The following is a 6563-nucleotide window of genomic DNA, read 5'->3' on the forward strand; positions in this document are numbered from 1 at the left end:
AAGGCTATAATTGGAAGTTTTGCCAGTGTCTGCATATAGGAGGCCTTTAACAACTGTTAGTTGAATTCTGAAGAAGTTTTTAGATATAGGGAATTTATAATATAAACATAGAAGAGTAGATAACACTTTTGAATTTTTGATGGTTAGTATTCCTGTCTTGCTTTTAAAATTTTGCAAGAGAATTTCATTCTTTTGGATATGCTGAGGTGTGCTTGAGCCTTGTCCCATTCGGTTACAAATTCCGAAAATTTTTATCCAGTGAGGTCTGCTCTGTCCAGCTACTTAATCAGTTTGGACCAAGATTGCCTTTACGCCATTATATTAGGAACTCTATCATCACCAGCTGGTGATGTCTTGAAATGATCCTGCTTCTAAACCCAGAAGTCCCACATATGTGGAGTGTAGCTCATATGCCCAAGTACCACAAAGGTATGCAAACTATTGCCCCCACCACACTGTCAAGCAGCATTAGGACTGAGCTTCTACTTTGTTTCCCTGAATGCATTCCAGGTCCTCCACTGGGTCAGGAGAACTTTACTGATCAATAGATTATTCTACTGGGGTGCATCATGGGGGCACGAAAAATTTAATTTACCTTGAGAACGTGCGGGTCCTGTTCTGCTCTCCCTGTGCTGACTAGCCAGATATAAGGGGTCTGTATATTTATCAGTCTCCAGTAAACACCTACTTAGAGTTTCTCAGTCTTTGCCTAATATGATCACATACCTTCGCGACTTTGTGAGATTCCCTCAGCTTGCAAAAGTTATTCTTGCTTCATACCTGGAAAAATCCTGCTCTCCATTTAGGGCCAAATTCAAATGGTAAGGGTCTGTTAAGTTTACCCCTCATAGATGCCTTCTGCTTCATCTACCTTCTCTCCCCCGGCCTTTTTTCCCAACCAAGATGTTCTAAGATCTGAAGTATGTCTCTATTTTAGCATTGATCACATTGTATTGGTGGTGCTACATACTGTCTGTCTGCATTGCTAGCCTGTGAACTTCATGATGGGGGAGGCCATTCTTAGTGATGCCGAGTGCCTGAAAACTGTGGGTGACCAGATGTTGATTGAGGGAATGAACAAATGAATAGTGACCCAGATTGGAAAGAACAGTACAATCCAAATATTTGAAATGTATCAGCACCATTCAGTGTGCTTTTCTTCCTTGTGAAATCTTTGTGAAAATGATATAAAGAACCAAGAGAAGTCTTTACATGAAGGTACTTCATTTGCAAGTGAAACATAGAAGGCATTGGCTTGACACCTTAAATTTGCTTTTCTAGAAGAGTTATTTCTGATTTAAACACATTAGAAAGATGACTACACTCACCTCCTCCCCCGAACACTTGTTATAAATTGTGTAGATAGTAGGGTCTGCATACCTGAAAGTCAGCAATATGTAGCTTGAGTTTGTGAACTGGCATTGCATCTATACTGTCAATTATTTCGAAGTTAGTGGATCAATTAATGGCTAATGGTTATGTGTGAATGATGCACAAACCTCTTTTTCCAATATTAAATTTAATATTTAATAACTACTTCACAGATTATTTATATGAGTAAAAGGCAATCTTATGAAACCTCCTTTCTCAAGAAAATGTAAAACACTTCCATTTTTTATTTAGCACTGAAATCGCTGTTTCTTTGTCATAGTAATTATGGGCTTTTCTGCCAGGGCCCCACTTTTGCTTCTATTTTACAACATGGTCATGGTTAAATAGCTTTAATCAGGCACCAATTAGTCCCAAATCTATAACTCATTTAGGTTGAGTCTTTGGTGGTTGTGATTTCTCCTCTCAAACTGGGAGGGAAATGTTAGAAAAGTTTGAGCAAATGATCTCAATCCCTGATGAATAGTTTGTAGAGAGATATTTCTGTAACCCGCCTAAGAAACTGGTTATCATATTAAACTCATTTTTAGCAGCTTATATTCACTTAAGCACTGCTCCAGATGGTGGCTGTCAAAATGTTTCTTATAATTAGCATCAGTAAACTTCTCCTGGGCCTTTAACATTCATTGCAAATCACATGTTGCCTATAATCATAATAAGATTGGAAATGTTATTAATATCCTGCTCAGTATTCTGCTACACTACTTTCTGTAAAACTGTATGGATCAACAGAGCCAACTCTTCTGTACCATGCTGTCTCAAAGGCTGCTAAGTTGTAAATGTGACTATATCTAGATGTACAAATTGATTTGATCATTTTCATGGAGTTGACTTAATCAACTCTTAAAAATAAAAACCAGCCACACCATTTATTTAGTTAAGCTCACAAACGTTCTGTTCATATTAACATATACTGTAAAAGAATCATTTTGGATCACATGATATTCCATTGAACTGTGTGTCTAAATTGTTGAATTAGTCAGATCTCTTTTGGTTGCAAATGACAGAACCCCTACTTGAACTGGTTTATGAAGAGGAAACAGGATTGAAAGGAAAGTAAATTTCAAATGTTCTCATCACAAAAAAATAGTAAGTATTTGAGTTGAAGGATGTGTTAATTAGCTTGATTTAATTATTCCATATGATATTCATAAGTCATAACATCACTTCATAACCCTGAAATAAATACAACTATAATTTGTCATTTTACAATTAAAAAATAAAAATTAAGAAAAGAAAATGTACGGGACATCTTACTAATCAAACCTCAGAAGTCTACTGAAGGGCTTCAGGGATAATTGAGACCAGCCACTCACTTGAGCACTAAGTTTGTGTTTCTAGTGTTCCTTAGAGAAACAAGCAAGGGAGTGTGAAAAGAAGAACAGAAAAGGGGAAGAAGCCAAACAAGGAAGCTATGCCAAGCCAAGTCTCAGCCTCAACCTGATCCTTCAGGGTAGTTCTAAAGTATAAATTGTAACTCAGAGTTTCCTCCAAGTGGCGGCAAGGGAACTTGGTTTTCATGTGCCTACACCAGTCAGTCATTGACTAAACCCCACCCCCCACCTGGGGAAACAACCCGCAGTCACTTCTGGCTCCACACGTCGGGGCAAAGAGCTCTAGTAGCCCAAAAGATGACATTCTAAAAGAATCACAGGTATAGACTATTAGAAGCAAAAGCACAGAAACTGGGGAAGGAATGCACAGAAAGGGTTAAAGGGATTATCAGTGTCCATAACAGACACTATTTGAGTTATTTTTTGTCTTTTCTCTCTACCTATTGGCTTTACCTTTGCCTCAACATACCGGCTTTCTCTATGGGTCAGGGAATATTACTGCCAATTACTCTTAAGTATCATATCCTGTCGCTTTCACCACCAAATCGAAAGCTTTGTATTCAGTGCCAGTTAGAAAAGTCATGAGGAAGAAAGAACTTGTATTGGCTTGGCTTGGATCCTGTGCCTACTTCTGGACCAACTGTAGCCTTGGGAACAGGGTGATATAAAAACATGGTGGCCCTACACTTGAAGTAAAGGAAGGAGCAATTCCTAATAGAAAGGCTGTGATGTTAGTGGAAGAAGGTAAATATGCTGATGAGCCAAAAAAAATTTGGTTGGAGGATGGGGTTATTATCACTGCCAGAGTTATGTGTTCAGTCCTTATAGGACTTGTCAGTGCTCTACATGGAGATCCTACTTAAGACTGCATCTTTACTATGGGTGGGGGGCTGCAGGTGCCAGTCTCTGGTCATGAAAAAAATGAAGGAAGAGATTGTAGATTGTTTTGGGAAAAAAAAATCTCAAAAGAGTACCCTGTTTGGGTAGATATAAACACGAATTCAGTGTTCATTAATTTAGTATATTGGACCCTTATGCGTGGATTTCCTTGTTAAATACAAAAGGGATTTCAAATGTAGGAAATATACAGCTGGAAGGGAATTGAACAATTTAGATCATCTAAATTTATCTCTTAGCCTGATTTATCTTTGTGAGGCTACAGATCCTTCATAACCATCTAATCCAACTAGAGACCCCTCCATTAGTGTCTCAGAGGTGAAATACCCACTTTTATTTATTTAGTTTAAAAAGATGCCATCTTTGCTCATTTAACATTTCTTTCAACCTATATCTCCACTTCTGTTTATCAAGCATTTTTAGTGTTACATGCTCCGATATTAACATAGCCTTGCATGAATATTGCAATGTGCAGAGGGACAGGATTGTTATCAAGCATCAGCAGCTGGTGTTTATTGGTGATAAATGAGTTTTGTTCCCATTGAGAGCAATTTCCTTGGTTTTTCCTCTATTATCTAGGTTGAGATGAAAGATATAATATATCCTTAAAGCGGTATTCATACAGTTATCCAGTTAATGAGGCATTAAGCGGAGGGGTTATGGGGAGACACAGAGAGGAAGAGGGAGGGGGTAGGAGGGAGAGAAGCAGAGAGAGAAGATACAGGCACAGAGACAGACAGACGCAAAGAGAGACACACATAGAAAGAGAGTGAAAGAGAGAGAGAGAACACAAAAGAGAAGCAGAATCTGAAAATATTGTGGATTCGCCACAGTACCTCTCCAGGGTTTTGCTGTGCTATAATTTGTAAGAAAACATTATCCGACTGGGCAAGGTGGCGAATCAATAGTATTTATGATGAACAAGTTTCTGTGATTGTATTTCATGGTGAGCTGGGTAGTTCTGCTGCTGTTTGGAGTTAGTCTCCCTAGCACTGACAGCAGAGGCTTAATGCAATGAGTAAATTCATGTCTTCTTGTTGGCAGAGGCAGCACTTTGTTTACCTCTGTCGAACACTGAGTCAAGGGAATTAAGTGGAAACAGTTCATCAGCCTGAGTATTCGGATACACTGTGTACAGGGCAGAGAAGCTTAACCTGTTGAAAGAATAAGTTCAGGGAAGATGGAGTAGTTTGAAAGCTGGTTGCTAAGAGTTGCTACATGGATCTTGGGGCTCATTTCAGAAATTGCACTAATTTGGGTCAATTCAACAAATGTTTCTTGAGCAATACCATATGCCAGATCCTGTGCTAGGCACCCAGGAGTCCAAGATAAATCATAGTTTCTGCCCTCAGCAATGCAAATAGATTCTTTGAAATCATTGTGGTGCATGCTGTGGTGGAACTGAACTCATGATCCTATGAGATACAAAAGAGCATTACCTCATGCGTCTTAGGTGGTAGAGTGGGCCAGGAACATTTGTAGGTATGAAATATAGCAAAGATGGGGAGGTTGGCTGGTTAGGTTGGGCTACACGGAGACCACAAATCCAAGATCCGAGCTCTCTAGCCTAAAGGATAGAATCCTGTATGGTTATCTTTAGTTGCTTTCTCTGATGCTGGTCAACAATGGCTACCCTAGTGCCGGTCAAGGTAATGCTTTTCCTTAATGGTTATCATTAATGCCAGTTCACAATGATTATCCCAATGCTGGTTAACATAATGCTTATCCTTAATACACTGGTCAACAGTAGTTACCCTTAATGCTAGTCAATGTAATACCTATCCTTATTGTTAGCCAAAGTGCTAGTCAAAAATGGTTATCCTTGGTGATAGTGAACAATGGTTATCATTAATACTGGTAAACAATGGTTATCCTTAATGCCTATTCTGGTTATTTTTAATGCTGATCAACAACTGTTCATGGCTTTCTTTACTTCCTGGTCACATGGTAAGAGGGCACCTCCTGGTCCCCTTAGAGAAGAGTGGTTTCACTTGACTTGTTCTGGCAAAGCATTGTGACTATAAGTGATGTGTGTCATTTTCAGACTGGAGCAGTTAATCGCTGGGGTGAGAGCCTCCAGGGCTCTCTTTCCTTCTTGGATGTAACCGGCAACATCTGCAGTGACAGTTGTTTCATCAGCACAAGTGTTATGAGCAGAGCAGCCCTGTAGCCCTGCGATAGATATGTAGCATGAATGAGAAATAAGCATGTTTGTTTTTAAGCCACTGAGATTTGAGTGTTATGTGTTCCCGCAGCAGAACATAACCTAACTTGACTGATCTGGAGACAATGGACTCACCAAGGGAGCTTTGAAAAGATGCCAGCGTCCATGTTTTGATGCAACTCAGTTGGATTAGAATACACAGGTCTGAGTTCTGGATATCATTATTTTTAAAATTGAGTTTTAAAAAGTCAGCTATGGAATGACTAGAACGTAAGCTTCATGAGGGCAAGGACATGATCTTTGTTACTGCCCTATGCCCATTTAAGAGACAGTAAATAAATATTTGTTAAATGAGTGAATAAATGCAATCATGCCTAGTTTGAGTTTCCTACACTAAGGTTTGCATCCTGCTTCCTGTGCCATCTACTTAAACCATACCCACTACCTGGGGGTCCTCTTCTCAAAGGATACTTTGCCTACTTTCTAGCACCTTAATTTCTGTGTTGTGTCATCCCCCCTCTGTTCTGAGCCTGTGCTTGTTGTTACTCTGGGAATAATGATCATTAAGATGTTCAGATGTCTCCACAAAGACCACAGGCCATTTCCTTATTCCTGTTACCTGTATCCTGCCTGCTTCTGGCTTCTTTCCCTTCCTGTAGACTCAAGTTGTGCATTGCTTCTGAGTTATGATTCATAGGAACTTGCATAGTTATATCCTTGTCTTTAATAATCATTATTGTTATAATACTTTATATTTGTTTAGTAGTTAGCCATTTTTA

The sequence above is a fragment of the Propithecus coquereli genome, unplaced genomic scaffold, assembly GCF_000956105.1.
Source record: "Propithecus coquereli isolate 6110/MARCELLA unplaced genomic scaffold, Pcoq_1.0 Scaffold303, whole genome shotgun sequence".
Classification (NCBI taxonomy): Eukaryota; Metazoa; Chordata; class Mammalia; order Primates; family Indriidae; genus Propithecus; species Propithecus coquereli.